The following is a 21,057-nucleotide window of genomic DNA, read 5'->3' on the forward strand; positions in this document are numbered from 1 at the left end:
GCTTAAGCGTAGAAGGTTGAGAGTTAAGATAGCACTGTTTTTTAGTCTGCTTGTTGCCAAGGTACCATGCATATATACCATGGAATGGCTAAAAAAAAAAAAGAATCCTGATAGACACTGCGTCATCTGCAGTTCACTCAAGATGAGATTGTGGACTATTGAGCCCCCCCCCACAAAGATCAGTTCCAAAGCAGCTTGAATGCCACCTCAAGCCATCCCCTGGATACCCTTGTCCCTTAGCTGTGGCTGCCACTGGCTCTGATGTAGTGCTGAGCATGCTGCAAGGCCTGACTGAATATGATGGCTATTCCAGACTGGACAGTTGTAGACATTGGAGATGCCCCTGAGTCCCAGGAGTAGGAGTGTGGGAGCTGCTCTCAGGGGTGCTTGCCAGGGCAAGCACAGTTGCTGGTTCACCCTGTGCAATAGGACGAGGCCCAGCAGCTCCAGTGTAACCAAGCCAAGCAGGGAGAGATCCAGACGGGCTACTTGAAGGGGCGGACCTTCAGCTCGGATGAAATTCGTCCTCTTCATCAAACAAAAATCCACCAGGCATTTGGACAGTAGAGTGCACATTGCGAGCAGCAGCTTCAGTCGGTGGCAAGGGGGTGCTTCCAGCTACAGAATGCAGAAGCAGGATGAAGGCATTAACCAGTGCAGGTTGAGCAGATGCTGGCGTGTCCAACATGTTGGATCAGCAAAAACTGTGAAAACGTCTTTGTCCTGTAGAACTCATAATGCAATAGAGTCATGACTCAGCCCAGGAGTTGCTGCAATGACCTCATTAAGAGACTCCTTATTCGCTAGCATCTTAAATGCGGCTTCTCTGTGGCCAGCACTGCTGTGAAGTGCATTGCACAGGACTCAACCCTCCCTGGCTACAGCCACGCCATCCACGGGCTCGGCCATCTCCTCTGGCTCAGGCCAGGACTTGCGGAACGCATGAATAGTCGACCAGGCTGCATCCCATAGGAATCAAGAGTTTGGGCATCCTTTGGCTTTCCACCACAGTAAACTCATTCGATAAGTTCTGGGTCCAGGACAGACTCCTGAAGTTTTCTTGTGTGGTGATGAGGGGGGTGAGTGTAATGTGAGAAGATGGGTGCTTCTGTGTTTTTTGGTGTTTCTATTTGCGTATGCTGCTTGGGGATGTTGAAGTGTGTGCATGCGTATGTGTGAGTGTGCTTGGGACAGGCATCGGAATAGGAAAGTTGTATTGGGAAGAGACAAGAGGTGGGGTGGAAGTATGGGATGGGTGGAAGGCTGCCGTGAGGGAGGCCGGCGCCTGGAAAGATCTCTGTAGGACACAAATCACTATGGACGCCTTCGAAGTAGGCCACCATCTGTTGCTGCTGGCTGTCCTGCACATGGATGACATGCCATAGTGCCATCTGACCCACAGAAATGTTTCTCAGGAGGTCAACAGCCTCCTCACGCATGGCAGTAGGGGTAACAGGGGCTGGGGTGGGATGCCTGGAGCGAAGGAGGCTGCTCCCGTCTTAGGGGAGCAGGCCTGGCCAACTGGGTAGGGAGCAACAGGGAAGGTGGAGATTGAACTGGGGGTGGCAGACACGGATGGTTTGGACACAGATCCTGTGCATTCTGCCACCACTAGGAAGTCGATCTTCCATTCTCCATGGTAGTCCCCACACTCTGTCGGTCACTGGGTCCCTCTGTGTCTGTACTGTCTTGACCTGAACCATTGTCACTAACTGATTCCTCCAATTGACAGGGATGATGCTGAAATGAAATTGAAAATAGGTTTATTACATGTGCCAGAACACACTTGACCAGCAGCTTTGATCACAGAACATTAAAGAAGTGTACAGAAGACTTCAGCTACAAGGTCCACTATATTTGCTTCAACCTTAGCATGCTCACTTACATGCCTGCTATTTGACCTGCAGGATATTGCATCAAATTGCATAGGCGGGCTCTAGTAGTATATACCTTATTAGAACATTGGAATGTTGGAAGCTCCATTGAAAATAACGGAGTGCTCCGGGCTTATAATGGCTGGTATAAGCCTGGAACTCCAATGTTCCAATGTTTTTTTGTTCACAGCTCTGGCTGTGAACAAAGGCTTCAGGGAGCCTGAGGGGATTTCAATCCCCTCGCGCTCCCTGAAGGATCTGTTTTTTTAGAACATTCTGCCCTCTAGTGGCAGAATGTTCTAATAGCCTTATAGCCCTTCGTAGCAGAGCTATACCGGATTTCAATCCCCTCACGCTCCCTGAAGGCTTTGTTTTATTTGTTAGATCATTCTGCCCTCTAGTGGCCGAATGTTCTAATAGACTTCTAGCCCTTCGTAGCAGGCTATTAAAGTCCTGCTCCCTTGTTAAAGCCTTTCACGCAGGAGCGGGCCTTTAATAGCCGGTATAGCCCGCAATGCCGGGCTATAAGGCTATAGTAACCTGATGTCATCAGTTAGGGTGACAATGACAAATGCATTCCTCCAAATTCCACACAAGGATCTGCAGTCAGCAATAGGTCATAAACCGAATACCGCATTATGATGAAATGATGGTCAACAAATCCCGCTATGTTTCACCAATATGTACAGCAGCAGGAAGAAGGTGATATGCAGTGCTCATTTCACACTGCTTACACTTCCAGATAGACCCTTCCTCATCTGTCACTGTCAGAACAGTCTCAGGAAAGCTGCACCTATGTAGCTTCGCTACGTATCACATGTAACACAGAGAAGTAGACTGGGACAATCTGGGCCAAATATCTGGGAGATTTGTCTACTGATATCCACTGCATAATGAGTCAGCTCAGCCTACGGACATCCCCAGTCCACCATGGTGCTGGTGAGAACGCCCTTCCGACATTTCATACCCAAAAAGCAATAGACCATCGAAGGTTGACTTATGACAATGAGTAACGACGTAGGGTGTGTGTGACCCACACACCAATGTCTACCCACTCCTGTCTGGTAACACATGAACTGTATACCCATCACTAATAACTGTTGTCAAATACAGGTTGGGCTACACACACATTTGTGATGGAATCAGACATCAACCTATGAAGACACATAGATCATGTATGAAGCATTAGTGCCGATGATACTACAGCAGAGAAAGGTACACATGCCAACATGTAGGCACTAATACTGATGGCATCAGCCATGTTTTCTATCCCATGTTACTGTACATTCCCCACTGCTCCGTGGCTGCACCCAGAGCGCACTGCATGCGATATCACATGTAAGACGGCCACCATCACACGAGACGCTGCAGTGAGGTAGCATCGCTCCTGACACACTGGAGATAAGAGGTCTGTTTGGCATCATATTCACCCACAACATCAAACAACATGAGCAGATTATTCACTTTACTCAGCAAAACCTGGGCCATGTGTCTGCTCAAGACAGTTCATTGGTAGTGGGCTGGACTCTGCTGTGTTCCTGGTCAGAACGACAATAGGCAAAGCACATCAGCATGCACCGACTACCAGACCTACACAAACAATAACTCTTCCTGTGCGTCGCACATGGCCCACCCTCAATAATGACGAGGAAATGCCTGCATGTAACATACAAAGTTGACAATGTAACCTGTATGACTCTGGCCAAGACTCGCCCCCTTGTTGCTGCCGTAGGGCCCTCACCCGCTCATCCAGCTCTGGGTACGCCACTGCCAGTATGCGGCCATTAGGGAGGGTCAGGGTGCGGCACACGCCCCTATGGGAGGACACCCCAGCTGGACTCTGTGATCTTCTGGGTCCAGCACCTCAGGCCCTCCCACCTCTTACGGCAATGGATGCTGCACCGTTATGAACCCTCGGGGTCCGCACATTCTGGGCGACTGCCCTCCAAATGGCTTGCTTCTGATGGGCGTTGACCTGAGTGGAATCAATAAATGGATACACAGATTATAACCGCACGTTTTAGGATGTCTGTTTGGTTGACACACATTTTGTATACACCTAGCACAAGCATTAATCTATAGTTAACACACTACATGTGTCAGTCGCACATGCTAAGCACTACAAAGACATGAATACACACTTTTCTACTTATCTGCTGACTATCATCAAGCCTGGTCATGACCTACACTGACTAAGGCGGCCCACTAACATCACGAAGACCAGGGCCATCCAACATGTACTGCGATGTGAGCTAATAAGAAACACAACACACCACTGTGAGCTTCTGAAGGGTAAACTACTTTATCATGATTGTACAGACATCTTTACAGCCAGGCCCATTGACTTGATGCATACGGTCCATACAGGTCAGTACCATAGTATAGACTACATCCTAAGACATAGGTTATAAGGAAAGGACTGGTCTGTGTCATTGAGAGCACTTCACTGGGGATGTGCGGACATGTGGAGCACATAATGGGATATCAAACTACATCTGATGGAGTTTGTGTGGTATGTACTGCCATCACGGCTTTTTCCATGTGTGCCATTATTACATGTATTACATCAACATTCCATTGTATGTCTCGTTTGATTGATTGTTACAAAGCTGGTGATTCCCATATCAAAATCTCTTCCGTAGTAACCAACTACCTGCATTGTAAATGTGTCACATGTGCAATAGGCATGTACAATGCAAGCATTACTTATGAATAAGTGACCCCAGATCTGCGGGAGTAAGGGGTCTGTCACGTGTAAATGTCACACATGGACAACGTGGGAACGAAGTATCAGGTCAGGGGCTTACCGCAGCCACCATTCCAAATGATGTCCATGTGAAACTAATCTGGACTACTATTGGTTCTGAAAACTCCTTTTGGGACCATCCAAGGCCCTGCAGGTCTACAGGGAGACTACTCTGCGCATCATGAACCTCACATTTACGACACTTCAATAATAAACGTACATCTTGTGGCTAGGCAATAAGTGACCTAAAGGTTGTGTGCACTCTGAAGGGGTCTGTGAGGTATAGCTAGCTCCCAGACAACAGTTGTGCGACCCAGATGTGTGCCGAGTGATGTGTGGGACAGAACACATGGCTTTAACTATCCTCAACTGCGTCTTACAGTGTACAGACACAGCTCATGCTGTAAAGCCTGATGAGGGCTGAGTGATCTGTGGGACTGTACATACGGCTAACATCATCCTCAACTGCGTCTTACAGTATAGAGACACAGCTCATGCTGTAAAGCCTGATGAGGGCCGAATGATTTGTGGGACGGTGCACACAGCTAACATCATCCTCAACTGCGTCTTACAGTGTACAGACACAGCTCATGCTGTAAAGCCTGATGAGGGCCGAATGATTTGTGGGACGGTACACACGGCTAACATCATCCTCAACTGCTTCTTACAGTATAGAGACACAGCTCATGCTGTAAAGCCTGATGAGGGCCGAGTGATCTGTGGGACTGTACACAATGCTTTAATCACCCTCAACTGCGTCTTACAGTGTACAGACACAGCTCATGCTGTAAAGACTACACTTTTTTTTGCACATTTACTATGATCTGATTAGGAAATATATCATAGGTACCATGAAATGTAAACATGCATAGATCTACGGCTTATCACACGTCGCAATGGTGATGTGTATTATAGAAAGTACAGTGATACACCACTCATTACATGATTGTCCTATGTAGGGACCACAAAATGTTACAACAGTAATCTGAATTCACTCTGAGACTCAGAGGCACATTGTAGCCTGTGGGAAGGAAAGGATGGATTTGAGCAAAGTAAAATATGTATGTGAGTTAGTTACCTGCTCCTCTGGTGAGCAATAGAGCTGGTCATACAGGGGAAGGACCTTTTCTACAAGTTTCTTCAGCTTCTCTGGAGAGAAGGTACAGGACTTCACCACTGCCTGGCCTGGCCTGATTGCTCCCAGATGTGGTAAAAAAGCAGCAACGTGGAGGTGTTGATAGCAGCGTTGTCAGGAGGCAAGCAAGGTATTTTTCAAATTGCTGCATACATGTGTGCCACATACTTGGCCATCAGCATCGCCACTCATGGCCAATGGGCTGCGAGCAACACAATTACCAATGCTAGTTAACGATACCTAAAATTACCCATGGAAGAAACCTCCCACTTCACAGTCGACTTCCGCCAGTTGCGGTAGGTTTTGAATGTCCTATATGTGAGGTCAGTCATTGGCCATTTTAGCGGTTGTATCTACAGTATTGGTGATTGTATAGTGTGTCACCACCACTACAAATGAATGTGTTGTAACATGTTTACATATGTATTACTCCTTTGCTCTATACGCTCGTTTACAAAAACATTAGTGTAGTGCATTATGGTGCATAAACGCTACATTACTGTGGTGCAGTGCGCACTGTTGGTGACAGTATTTTGTGAGAACTATTCAAACTTTACAATATTAGGATTGAAGCAGGGTCTAGTTTTACCATTCAGTGCCCCAGGTCCATTTTGTCCACATTTGAAGCATGAGAGTCTCAAATGTCCCTGCCAGCCCATAGACAGGGTTGTGGTAAAATTGTCCACACTGCCTTGAGCGTCCACAGAGGCAGTAGGCCTCACGCCCTCTTGTAACCTCAGATGTATCTCGCCTATGAAGGCCAATAACCTCAGGCGACTGTCTTCCTGATGAACAAGTCTCCGAGCTCCTGTCCTTTGCGTGTACATCTTTCTGAACATCAAGACGATGTAGCAATAACAGGGTGCATCTGTCATCTACAAGATGGGATAGGAGTGGGAGTGGTGGCCAACTGGGACTTTCAGCAGCTTCTTATCTGATGTTTTGCTAGCTTTGGAAACTAAGACAGAGGCTTGGCTTAAAATAAACAATAACCTTATAAGGAGCTTTTGCTTCGAAGCTTCCGAGAAGTGACGCAAATTGATTTCAATAAAATGTTTAGCTTTTGTTATGTTCTGTGGTCAAACACCTGCTAAAGTTAGACTTTGTGGTCAATAGTTCCTCATTCAAACTTTATATAAAAACTGCCTGTTAGACCTGCCAGCCCTTTGGGTGTCCCCTCCTCATTTATTTCTTCCTTTACCCTCTAATTTTTCTGTCCACTAGTTTTTTTTGGTGTTGACTAAGAGGCTCTGGGTGCCCCATCATCACTAATTGATGGTGTGGCGCAAGGCGCTTCCCTAAAATGGAGGGAGGGAGAGAGCTCCTCCACAAAATGGTGGCCTAAACTGTCACCTTAGAACCTGGGCAATAGGCTGGCATGAGGAGTTCCAGAACCTTCTGGGCCCCTCTAGCCAGTCAGGGCCCAGGCTATATATAGAGGTGAGGTGCGACTGCCATTTTGGGGAGTGAACTGAGGTAGTCAGGAGTAAGGCACCTGAGTGGGGAGGTAGGAGCGCCAGAGGGGAGGGGACGGACTGTTCTTAGGGCCTGCTTTTTCTCCCCCCTCGGTTGACACCACCCCCTACCTCATGACCTAGCCCTGCCTTCAGCCTCTGACCCTGGGATCACGTCAACTTTTTGTGCTCCCCGCCTAGTCAGGACCCCTGAAGAGAACTGGGGAAGAGAGTGACCATTTCTGACCTTATCCACCATTTTCCTGACTGTGCCTGGGTCCCCCCTATCTTGTTCTGCCACTGGCGTGTGACCTGCCGCATTCCAACCAACCTGTCCTGAGCCTGGGTGTTGCTGTGAGGAGACAGGGGGCGCTAGGCGCCGAACATTTCGCCACCCCCGAACAGCCGGCCACCCCTTAATTTGTGCCACCCCCGTCGGGGCTGTCCCAGAGAATAGCTCACCGCTGCGGCCCAGGGCCAGAAAGATCGCCCCATAGTCATCGGGGCCCATGGAGAAGCCCAGGGCCCCATCGCTGCAGTCAGAAGGCAGGAAAGCCCACTGGAACCCTGCGAAGGCCTCACCAAGCCTGGAGCCATCCTGTGAGGGCCGCGCAAGGCCGTGAAGCGGATTCCCCCCATCACGTGACGGGGCGGACTGCGAGACGCCGCCCCTGCCGCCGGGTGATTTGCCGACTGGGACGCGCCCCGCAGGTCGCGCTGCATCGGCGGCTGCGGGCGTGGGCCCTGGAAGTCTGAGGGAAACTCCGGAGCCGTCTGGAGTCCTGCGGAGCCCCCACCACCTCGCCGGACCGCGACGAGTGGAGCACTGACTGAGAGGAGGTCCGTGAGGGGCGAAAACCAACGCAGGGGCCGAGAGAAGGCTGAGGAGAAAGGTAACCCCTGGGGGAGGCGAGCGGAAGGCCGTAAAGAGGCCCAGAGTTCGCCCTCCCCTGGGGAGGCCCAGTGAGCCACAACATTTCCCCCTGACCAGGACCCACCTCACCAGCATCTCCTGCCTCGGTAGGGCTCCAGGACAAGGAAGTTGGGGCCCGAGGACCTCGCCTCAGACGGAGAGTCCCATTGAGGCCTTAGGTACTTGCCGGAGATAGCACTAATGAGGTACTCAGTACACCCAAGTGCAGTGCTATGTTAATGACTCTATTTAAGGCGCTATGAAATTACCAAGTGCAGTGCTATTTTAATGACTCTATTTAAGGCACTATGAAATTACTATGTGTAGTGCTACGTAAATGACTTTTTTTAAGGCGCTATGAAATTGCTATGTGCAGCGCTATGTTAATGACTCTATTTAAGGCGCTATGAAATTGCTATGTGCAGCGCTATGTTTAATGACTCTATTTAAAGCGTTATTGAATTTGCTGTGCTGTGTTTGACCACCAGGTGGCGCGCTTGATTTCACATCAGGGCTAGGGTACTTAAGTACTGCCAATTTAACCACAACGAAATGTTCTGACCCTAATGTGGTGTAGATAAAAACTGATTGGTTTCATTTGAGAGAAAAGAGAAACCTGATAAAAGGAAAGATAAAGCTTTTCTAACTTTTATAATACCTTGGTGTAGAGTTGTTTTTAGTGGTGATACGCTGAAGTGCTGTGATGCAAGCACGACATGTTACTCCGGAACGAGGCCTTTCCACCTGAGCCAAGCTACCCTAGGACTTTAGGTCCAACACTGCCTTCTTTCCAACTCGTGGACCACCTCTCACAGTGTATTTGACGACTTGAGGTGGTCCCGGTAGCTGATTAATTTAACATTAAATAAGGCCTTATTATATTTCGACATTCAATCTCTCCCTCTCTCGCGCTCTCTTTGAATTGCCGTGATTCTAAACTTGCCAGACTGCCTGTTTTTGCTCTTGATTAGTGATGCGTCCTTGACATTTATTGTTTCGTTGTTTAAATAAATAGTGTCACTCCTGACTCGATTCCTGCTTCTCAGAAGTGTGTCTTGTTATTTTGGATAACACATTCAGTGTTAGTTTCTGTGTGGTGAACACGGCCCTCCAACAGGTGCTCATGATGCATGTTTAGATGCATAATGTGCACATGTCTGTTACAGATGCATGTGAAGACCACGATGGGGATTATAGGTGAATGTTGGACACTAGACACATATTTTGTGAATTATGTGTAATGCTTTCTGAAGCAGTTATGTTTTGTCACATGACTTTTGGCTTACTGTTCATATATGTTACTGTGGACACTGACACTGATGTTGAAAATAGTTGTCGCTCTACACATAGGTACCCTGGGAGAGGGAGGAGACGACAGCCTCCAGTGTGCCGCCCATTTCCAGACCTTCAGACCATGGAAGAAAGGCATGTCATCAAGACGTTTCGTTTGACTAGGCAAACCATACTGGATTTATGTCCCCGTTGGAGCTCGAGCTCCTTCCTCAAAACAAGAATCCCACACGTATCCAACCTCTTGTGAGACTTACAGCAGTATTGCATTTTCTGCCCACAGGTTCCTTCCAATATACTGTGGCTATATCTGGTGGTATGTCACAACCTATCTTTAGTGGTGTCCTACAAGGCGTGCTTTCAGAAATGATGAGATAGATTGACAGCTACATCCAGTTCCCTAGACATGAGGATTTAGCCACTGTAAAGGTTGACTTCTATAGATTTGGTCGTCTCCCACATGTGGTTGGAGCTATTGATGGCACCCATATGTTAAGTGCCACTGCAAGCTAGGGAACAAGTTTACTTAATAGGAAGGACTTCCATTCTACCAATGTGCACATTGCCTGCTAACCAGATGTGTACATCTCAAACATCTGTGCCTGATTCCCAGGATGAGCCCATGATTCCTTTATACTGCAGAACAGCACAATACCCCAGCCGCTGTGATAACTACTACCCGAGAGGGCCTGGCTTGTTGATAAGGTTGATCTGTCCTAACTTTGTGTTGGTAATGTCAGGTTGTATCATCAGAAAATGTCTGCCTTCCATCTAGGAGGCTCAGCGTATCCCAACCGACCATGGTTGTTGGCACCAAGGAGGAATCCTACAACAGCAGGTGAGGTCAGCTTTAATGAGGCCCATGGAAGAACACGGCGGCCAGTGGAGCGGGCTTTTGGGCTCCTGAAGGCCAGATTCAGATGTCTGGACAAGACTGGATAAGCCCTCCTCTACTCACCTGGGAAGGTGTGTCAGATCACTGTGGCCTGCTGCCTGCTCCACAACATCGTCCCAATGATAAAAAAACGGTAATTGACTTTGTTCTTGTGGGCTGGTATGTGTCAGGCGGCACCTGCTAATCTTTGATTTTAAGCCCATTGCTTTTAGTTTTAAAATACCACCTTTTTTTGCGTTGTACCTTTTCTTACAATTCTGTGTGCTGTGTATTTTGTATACCTGAATACTTGAAACACTGCTACTGGCCTCTTATCCTGCCGCTTTCCTCCCCGGTCCACCGCAGCCTGTGCTGTTTGCGTGGAGGGAGTGGTGCCGCGGTAGAGCTCTCCTGCCTCCCTCACTTCCGGTGGCATAGTTGGGGCAGCTGCTCTTGGAAAGTCACGCTCTAGTCTGGTGACTCAAGATAGCCATAAATATGCTGACTGCGCCGACGCACAGCCCGTCTGCACCCCGTCTGCGCACAGTGCCAGCCACTATGCCGCCTCTGGAGGATACTTAGACAACTCTAGACATTCAAGTGTCTCTCCTCAGGTAATTGGCAAGCAGGAGGAGGCTGAGGGGGGTGTCCAATTAGTGACCCTGACAGGGATAGAGACAGTAGCCAATTCTACCCATAAGGACTCCCTGAGTTGTGGCCTGCTTAAGGTAAGGTCTCTTTGCAAACACTATCTGGAAACTCAGATGCTGATAGAGTTCCATGGCTTGGATGTCCTAGTGGTGACAGAGACTTGGACTCACCCGGACTCTGATTTGGAACTGGGCTTAGCCTGTCCTCAGGGCTATGAAGCCTTTCATAAGCCTCGTCCCGGTGGTAGAGGTGGAGGAGTTGGGATTTTCTTTAAGGAGGTGTGGAATTTTTCACCCGTAGATATCGACATGGTCGATGGGGTTGAGTTATTAAATGACCTTGGGTATCAGGTGCTGGCAGGTATCATCTGCTATAGGCCACCAGGAGTGGCCAGCCTGCTTCAACAGAAAAATCTGATTGACGTGTTTAGTAACATGGCTCTCTCTCATGCCAGACTTCTTATACTAGGGGATTTCAATCTATGGGCAAATGGGAGCACCGGCCCAGGGTATAACAACATTCTACAATCCTGCTTAGATCTGTCCCTTAACCAATGGGTGGCAGAGCAAACCCACACTGGGGGACACACCTTGGACTTGATATTTGCCAAGAAAAATTCACTGAAAGTGGTGGAGGTGTCTCCGATTGGCTGGTCTGATCATTATTTGATAAAATGTGATGTGGTTGGTATCAAACGGAATGACTCTGTTGGGAAGGAGACAGGATGCTTCCTTAGAAGGGACTGGAACGGTCTGATGAAGAAAGCTAGCTCTTCCCCAATATTCCATTTGAAGGCTTGTTTGAGCCAGGGAAACAGGTGGAGGACAACTATGCCGCCTTTTGTTTATACATTAAGGATCAGCTTGATCAGATCGCCCCTCAAGGAATGATGAAAAGAGATGGTAAACCTTCTGCGCCTTGGAACAACACTCCTCTGAAAAATTTAAAACTTGGCTGTAGACAGGCTCTGCTACAGACAAATCTGTCTGGAAAGAGAACATTTCTAGCTATAAGAAAAGTATTGTCTCCACCAAAGCTGAGTACTTTGCAGACGTAATTCTGAAGGCCCCCAATAGCTCCAAAAGTGTTTTTAATGTATTGAACGATATAGCAAATCCGTCTTGTACTTAAAATAAGACCCCCTATGCAGGAACTTTGCGATAGCCTGGCTGCCTTCTTTGACAATAAGATTAATAACATCATCAAAGGACTAGAAGTGAACAGTATGGTTGATACGATCACTGACCCCTTACTGGCTAGGCAGGAGGACCTGAGAGTGATGAGGGAGTCCTTGACCCAGTTGCCTCTTTTGGATCATTTTGACATTCCTTCTACTAAGGTGTTTGAGCAAATTGCGCTGGGAGCCTCTTCTGGCTCACCTTTACACTCTTTTCCACACAGGGTCTGCAAAGCGTTCGGTGCAGATTTGTTCCCCCCTCTCAGACAGCTGTGTAATCAATCTCTGCATGGTGGGATGGTTCACTCCTGCTGGAAGCAAGCAGTTGTCTCCCCCTTATTGAAGAAGCCCTCACTGGACCCAGCCTGTCTTACAAACTACAGGCCTATCTCACCTCTTCCATATCCAGTGAAGATCATAGAGCGCCTTGTGATCAGGGCACTCTCCCAGTTCCTGGAGACCAAGAATCTACTGGATGACGTCCAGTTTGGATTCCGCCCGGAACATGGGACAGAGACTGCACTACTGACCGTGTTGGTTGATCTTTGTCTGCGTGCAGACAAGGGTCAACATGCCATCTGATCCTATTCGATCTGTCTGCCGCATTCGACACGGTCAATCATAAGGTTCTCTGGGAGCGGCTGGAAGGAGTTGGGGTGGTTGGCCAGGCACTGAAATGGTTCCACTCGTTTCTATCTGACAGATGTCAGCATGTGGCTCTCCACCCGTTTCAGTCAGGGTTTACGAAGATCCACCATGGGGTGCCGCAGGGCTCTGCAATAAGCCCTATTCTCTTTAATGTATACATGCGTCCCTTGGTGGATATTATTAGATCCTGTGGCATAGGTGTGGTTAACTATGCTGATGACACCCAGCTGATTCTATCAATGGAGGGAGAACAGCCAGCCTCTCTGCAGAGCGTTCATACCGGATGCAGAGCGAGGCTCAGCGGCTAAGAAACAACTCTCTGCAATGTAACGCAGATAAAACTGAAATTCTATGTCCTAAGAGTGGAAAAGTGACGTTTCTGCTCCCGGACGATTTTTGGCCCATTCCTGCGGACCCTCCACTGTTACCATCTGAGTCAGTTCGCAACTTAGGAGTTTCATTTAATGAAAAGCTGACTCTGGAGACACACGTTAATAAAACCGGGGGGAATGGTTTCTCCCTTATTAGGGGTCTGAGGAAAATTCTCCCTCTGCTCCCTGCTCAAACACGCTTCTTGGTAGTTAGGAGCATGATTTTGAGTAGGTTAGACTTCTGTAATTCTCTTTTGTTGGAATCTCCTAAGTTTCTAACAGGTAGACTGCAGAGAATTCAGAATATGGCATCCAAGTTGGCTCTGTCGCGACCTCGGCACTCCTCCTCTTCCCAGGCTCTCGCGGAGTTGCACAGGCTTCCCATAGTGCAAAGGATTTATTTTAAATCTCTCTGCGTTGTGTTTAAGGCACTGCATGGTTTGGGTCCCATACCTTTACAGAGTAAATTCTGCTGGTATGCCCCTCCCCGCTGCCTTCGGTCCTCTTCAGCTTTTCTGGTGAAAGTACCCCTGACCAGAAGAGCTACGTTGGGGGGTCAAGCTTTTAGTGTTGCTGCTGCAAGACTTTGGAAAAAGCTACCTCTGGAGCTGCAACAGAAAAACGATCTTTTGCCCTTCCGTAAACAAATAAAAACTTGGCTCTTTCCAAAAATCTAACCTCTAGCTGCTCAGATTACAGTTGCCTATTACTGTTTTTTCAGATCACAGTTGTCTATTACTGTTTCCTCCCTCTTTTAGCGCCAGGATGCCCGATGGGTTGCAGTGCACTTTACAAATCTTGTTTACATTACATTACATTACATGATGGAACATCCCTTATATCGCAGAGGATGGAGACAATGAAGTGCCACCGGTGAAGAGGAAGGAGCTGACTTGCGTCAAGATCTCATTGACAACTTTTTCTCATGATTCTAAGTATGTTGTTGTAGTGAGGGCTGCGATTTACATACATACATTGCTAAGTTAGCATAAGTGCGTTAGCTGTTAGAAAGCCATCTTGCCACTTTTGCTGATTTTGCACACGCCACTGCAGATACATGTTATTATTTGAAAACTGCTGCCTTGCCTTTTCTTCACATGAGAACTGTCTGTTGTTCACATCCCTAGACGTGCACTGCGACCTTGGTCTGAACATTGTGTGCAGAAACAGTCTGAGTCGCCAGACAATGTATGTTTTTGAGTTCAGGTTGATCGGCCCACGCTCTAGCCATAACACGCACACAGCTGCAAATACCTGAAAGTCGAGGGCTTTTAACCCCTTCAGTGCCCGCCCCTTTCCCCGCCCTGTGCCGGCCGTTGTATTAGCGGGCGGGGTCTATGACGAGCTGGACTCGTCATGGGCACAGCGCCACCGCGGCCCATGACGAGTCCAGCTCGTCATGGGCACTGAAGGGGTTAATATTGCGGTCTGCGTGCTTTACACACATATTCGGAAGAAGAGCTTTCCCAGGAGCAGAGCACACCTGATGCTGTGATGTGGTTCAACTGAGCTGATCTTTACGGTATGGGGTTCCCCATTCAAGCCTAGAGACCTTCTATTAGTATAATAATATTAGCTCACTAGTGAAGGGAGGGTGGTTGTGTTCCACTGTCATTTATAACATGATTACTCCCTTTATTTTCTATGGTATTGTACCAATGCTGATGGTTTTATTTTTAATCATTTGTCTGCTTATGTTAGCCAAAGTACTGCATCTTAGGACACGTAGTTTATAAAATAAACATTTTAAACTCTACAGTGTCTCTGTTTACTCTTGTTGTGGACTGATATGAGAATAATAACGAACAGGTATTTCTGATTCCCACCATTCCTGAGAGTACTCGAAGTCGCTTGTTCTGGGGTGTCTATACATTGGGACCTCCGAGATAATACGGATAACGAATGGGACACTGATGCTGGTCGGATAAGGGGTTCTGGGTACTGAGGTGAGTTTTTTGGTACACCGCAATTCACTGAGGTCCTGGTTTCCTGCGCATAGTTCTGTGCATGAGCAGAATCCCTGCAACATTGTGAGATGTCATGACTTGGACTGTTACAGTAACACCTCTTGTGATGATGTGAGGAGAATGTTTAGGAAGCTAAAGCTCTGGCAAAATTTGGTGAAAGGTGTTTGTGGAGAAAGGTTTTTGACAAAAGCTCACTTTGCTGGTGTTGCTTTGCTTAGCTTGGATTGTTGACATGGACAGTGCTCTCCAGAAGTTGACTGTGTGAATCGTGTCATATGTGTGGTATCATAGCTAATGTCTTTGTGTTCGTCTGTTTTAGGTACCTTCACTACGGCATCTTTATATGATGGTGTTTGGACGTACGAAGGTCACACAGATTGTTCCTGGGAATATCTGTCACAGACTTTGGCTGCACAAAACCTGTACCAAGACAGCTTCCACAGCGATAGGACAAAGTTATGAGGAATCCATTGGACTTGTTCTTTGTCGTAGGTTGGTCCTAATGTAATATGTGTGCCATCATGTTGCTCTGGGGCTAAATTGATGTTGCTGTTTGGTCTTATGGTTGTGGCACTTGCATTTTACCTCCCTGTGGAATTCATTTCAGTGGCTCGCCTCCCTGCAGCCATTGCAGATCTATCCATCGGTGGGGCATTTACCTTCCGGTGGAAAAGAAAATCCACATTGAAAAAGCAGTTTCTCCTTCTTATGAGACATCACTTTTCGACCTTCTACCCAGAGTTCCTTCTTGCTCATCACACTCAACGCTGATCCCCACCTCCATATTGGCAGCTTGTTTGTCTGCTTGTTCCGCTGCTCTGGTAGCCATGAGTACTCGCTCCAGGCTGAACATCTCGTTCAGCATTTGGTGACTGAAGGAATCAGAGAGGCAACCTTATATGACCCCGAGCCGTGTGGCTTCTTCATCATTAAATGCATTAACTATGCAATGCTTAATGAGCGTCTCAAGTCTTTCCACAGACTCAGACATTTTCTCACCAGCTGTAGGAAAGTGGGTTTCTGTTGTAGCACCCCCCACTTGCTGCCTGACTCTGATGCAACTTTGACTGAATGTGCACTGGTTCCTGCTAACCAGGTACCCAGTGCCCGTGTTCTTTCCCAACACGAATGCACAATTGGGCTAACCTCAGATACCCCGGTGAGTCCCTAGCAAATAGTACCCCCTGGTACCCAGGGCATTGGTACTGAAGAGGGTATCCAAGGGCTGCAGCACAAGTTGTGCCACCCTGGGAATTCCTTACCAAGCTCATGCAGACTGCCACTGCAGCCTGCCTGCCTTGGCGGAGAGAAAGACCAAAACTCGACATGGCACACAGCCCTGTGTGCAGTGCCAAAACAGCCCTGCCCAGGTATATGTAACTCATCTCTCTGGAAGACCTCTCAGCCCTAAGGCAGGGTGCAATATATCTATGGTGCGGACATATCTGCATGAGCAGATATGACCCTGCAGTAGTATGTCTATTCTTAGTATCCATATAGAGTCCAGGGGCTGTAAACTCCCCAAACTCGAGTCTCACAGCACCGTGACGGATTTACTGAAACTAGGAGGGTTGATATCAAACTACTCCTAATAATAAACCCACCCGGATGCCAGGATTTTACTTGTTAAAAAATGCACTCAGGGGTCTCTGATATATACATACATGAAAGTAATCATGCGTACTCCTATGATGCAACCCAAGCTAGATGTACCTAAATGTACTTAGCATATATTTATATGTATAGCCAAGAATCCCCCTAGGATAGAGCCAACCCCATTACCTGGTGTGAGAGAATGAAGGACCCCATCTTGGTCTTGATATGGACAACTCGTGAGGTGTAGGAGAGTAGGATCTGCTTCACATCGGTACCCCCACTCGTTGCTGGTGTTTCACTGTTTTTCGACCTTAGTCTGGCTGTGGCCCTGCTAATCAGGACCACAGCCTAGCTGCTTCCTCTCTAAAACGGTTTACATGTACATTAGGTACATATCTAATTGGATTCTGGAGTGCCTTATAAGCCCCTAGTAAATGGTATACTATGTACCTAGGGCATAGGTACCTCAGAGGCCTACCAGGGGCTGACGCTTGTATTATGTCACCCCTGGGAAGCACTCCAAAATGACACCACAGCTCAGCTACAGCCGCCTGGGTAAGGTGGTGCTTGCCCCCCTTACAGTGGTATAGGCTACCTATATCACTACCATTGCACACACATACAAAAACCTATAAGTCACTCCTATGGCAGGCCTTAACAATCCTGAAGGCAGAGTGCTTGGTTTTTATGTGAGAGGGTGCCCCTGCAAGAGCAGAGCTCCTCTGCAGCATTCGGAGTATCTCCTCTGATGCTGTTTGTGGTGCAGACTGACCATATACTCTTAAGTACATTATACCCTTGCGGTAAATGCTAACTTTGGACTGGCTGCACGGAAACATGTCGTGTTTGGTGTCAAATGCTTTGGAATACTACCCCGCCCACTGCCAGTTCTGGCGGCGGGGCTAGCATTCCACCCTTCTAGAGGGAGAGACATGTTCACACTGGTCTAACCCGGTCGGACTTTGGAAAGCCCTGGCATCACAAAATGGATGCCTCTGCCACAGACACAGGTCTGGCCTCCTGCTGCTGACCGAAACTCCGGCAGGAGATGCCTGGACAATAGGTTTCCTGTCCCAGGGAGGAGTAACCAACTCCCCAGACAGGCAGATTTGTATTGGGGCTTGGCGGGAGCACTCTCTGGTGCTTTGAAGTCCTACACTGGGGGCACACTTGGTGTCCCTGTGCATAGTCCAGTTCAAACCGGTTGCATGGGCTACCTGCCCCTGCTCTGGCACAAAACTGGACAAAGGAAAAGGGTGTAACCACCCCTTTTCCCCTTTTCCAAACCCTCTCATAGGTGGGTCCCTAGAGTATGTCCAACCCCCAAACTTAGTATAAGTATGGGAACCCAGTCCTTGTGATTCTGGACAAACCTCTGCAATATATATCCTGGACCTTCGACTTTCTATTTCAACTAGAAGACTGAAGAAATCTCCCTTGGAGTCAAGAAGTGACTCCCCTACTTGGCAAGCACCAAAGAAGCAACTGTCCGGTCTGCAATTCCGAAGGTCTCGTTGGACGCCAAAGTATCTGCATCACCAGAGGTAGATTTCCTGACTTCCCCGAGGCTACTCTGAGTCCACAGCAAAGCTGAGGACCGTGGCTATCGTGGGTGATGACGAACCGTGACCCCTGGGCACCGCGTACTATTGCTGGTATATCGACGTCCTGTTTATCCTTGAAGTTCTGCTTTGGGCTCTGAGTAGCCCCAGCTTTGAGGACTGACCGCACCGAAGATATCTGGCCTCCACTCCACGAGTGACCCGTGGGCCAGTTTCCAGTGCGACCGCTAGAGGCTCCTTCGCAATCGCTAGCCCATTGGCTAGTGGGTCCCCACGAAGGCAACTCCTCTTCTGCTTGGGCTTTCCTGGGTGATCCAGACGTGCCCCGACTTACCCTCGCTGGGTGAGTCCCTCAGACCTTGCTGGTCTGCACCGACGTCCTTCTTCTCTTTCCACCAGACTTGCCGTTGCCAAGGCTTGTTGGGTCCATTCTGGTCGCCGACACCGCAGCACTCGACAGACTTTGTGGGACAGCTCGAATCCGGCTCGTGGACTTCGTCGACGCCTCCTGGACCTCGTGGCTGAATAGTCAAGACACCCGTCAACTCACCTGAACCCCCCGACATCTGTGGGCAGTGGTCCATCGTGCCCCTGGTCACTGGCAAGTGACCCAGACTCTGTCCCCTCTGCTTTCAGGTTCCTTCCATCCTAGATCCAGGCTTGGATCGCTCCGGACACTTCTCCTCTTCACGGCAGCAGCAGTTCCTTGCAGGCTTCCACTGAAATCGACAAAGCAATCCGACACCAAAAGATACCTATGCACCCGGCTTCCCTGGGTGAGGTAACACGAGTACTCCGGTGCTCCCATGGGTGCTAGCCCTAGAACTGCCTAATTCCAAAAGGGTTTGGTCCTGACTCGATTCTAAGTGTCCCTAATCTTTAAATTTCCATCCGCGACATTGCCCATAGAAGCTAACGGGAACCCGCGGTTGTGTTTACACACTGCACACGGTCCCCGTGGGTCCCCTGTGTCACTACCTAGGGTGGTTCCTTGGTGTCCCAATGATTCTACAGGCTCTAGGCCTTGTGTCTAGTTCAGTCGTTGTTCTTATACCACTTTTTTGTTATATGGTTTGGTACCCCCTAGGGCCAAACGTGTATTTGTGCTAATATTGTTGATAACTAACTTGTAACCTAAGTACTTCGAACTCCAGTCTCATAAAAAAGAGACTAGAGGGGTGTGTTTTATCTTAAATACATATATTTTAAATATATACCTGGTGTGGTTGTCTTTTCATTTGAACATTCAAGAGATTATAGACTGGTAACACAAGCTGCTTTACATTCCTTCAAGACTTAGCCTGAAGGCTGCTCTCCATAGCTACCACTAGGATAGCTTTCAATAAAGGTTGTCTTTAACCAATCACCATAAGTGGTTGTTTGGACTGATACAAGGTGCCCACTAGAACTAGTGGACAGCATATATCAGGCCAACTTCTCACACTCTTTACCTGAGGTCTACTCTGGTTGCCGACGTGAAGCTAAAATGAGGTGGTGGGACATATGTGTGATGAGTAGAGGTGGGAAGAAAAAGAAAGTGTGAATTAAAAATAGCTATATGATTCTCCAAAAACAATTTTATTCACTGGGCTCCTATGCTATAAGTTAAAACAACCGAATGAAATGTCGTGGCTGAAGAGGGAACATTATACCCTCTTGAGCTCAGGATGATGTGTATGGTTTGGAGGTGGTCGACATCTTTCATGCCCTAAATCGTCCAGTTGGAGCTTGCCATTTCTTTAGGACCGGGGGATCCTCATCTACTCTAGAGGGGGCGGTACGGGTGTGTATAATAGAGGTCCCGTCCCCTATAGTCTCGACTCGTGTGATAGTCCTGTGTGAAAGTGGAAAGCTAAAACAAACGTGATGAAGTGGAGTATACCTTCTGGATAACACATAGGGGCATATTCTCAAGGAGCTATCGCTGCGGTAACAACACTTTATCGCAGCCAAAGTCGCAATAAAGTTATCACCCCATTCACAAGCTGATGCAAACAGCCCATAGCACCAGTTTACCTGTGATAGCAGCCGCAAAAAAACATCGGCACAGACGACCCCAGCAACTATTGCTAAAGAGATGCAGAGTAGGCGTTCCCGTGCAAAAAGTCACGACAACATCACTCTGCAACATTCTTAACGACCAGCCAGATCGGCGATGAGAACACAAAACATGCGATAAGGCGAGGCGAGCAGCAGGAAACTAACACCTGCTCTGACCTGGTGCAAAGTCGGACCACAGCCTGCACCACAAAAGGGAGCCCAGCCCACAGCCACACCTGAAGGCCAACAGATGCCATGGAGCCACTGATCATGCAGTTCGGAGCCCCAACAGGACCACAACACCCACCGCCACAACCCCCAGGACCCCCCGCACCCCATACCCCCAGGCAAAGACATGCCACATCAACTACATGGAATCATGTACCAAAAAATCTGCATGATGTCGCACAATCACATCTGGTGACATGCATGTGTCATCACAAAAATGAGCATCACACATTCGCCTGCAAATCAACAAATAAAACTTTATTCAAAGAAACACGGAACAGAAAAGAAGACACATGGTGGCTCCCCTCGTGTCAATCCGTAGGTCACAGCCTGCAAGACAAATATAATGATGAGAAGGTGTGTCCTGTGCACATCAAGGGACAGAGAGGGAGCGAACAAGAGAGAGAGACACAGAGAGAGAGAAAGAGAGGGAGAGAGTGATAGATGGACAGAGAGGGGGAGAGAGTGATTGAAGGACAGAGAGGGGGAGAGAGTGATAGACGGACAGAGCAGGGGAGAGAGTGATAGACA

General features: G+C 48.2%; 1 pseudogene; it reads right to left on the bottom strand.

Moving 5' to 3' along the window:
- Positions 1–236: 236 nt before the first annotated feature.
- On the bottom strand, positions 237–810 carry LOC146839232 (ubiquitin-like protein 7 pseudogene; annotated as a pseudogene).
- Positions 811–21,057: the final 20,247 nt, after the last annotated feature.

The sequence above is a fragment of the Triturus cristatus genome, chromosome 4_2 (genome assembly GCF_964204655.1).
Source record: "Triturus cristatus chromosome 4_2, aTriCri1.1, whole genome shotgun sequence".
In the NCBI taxonomy this organism is placed as follows: Eukaryota; Metazoa; Chordata; class Amphibia; order Caudata; family Salamandridae; genus Triturus; species Triturus cristatus.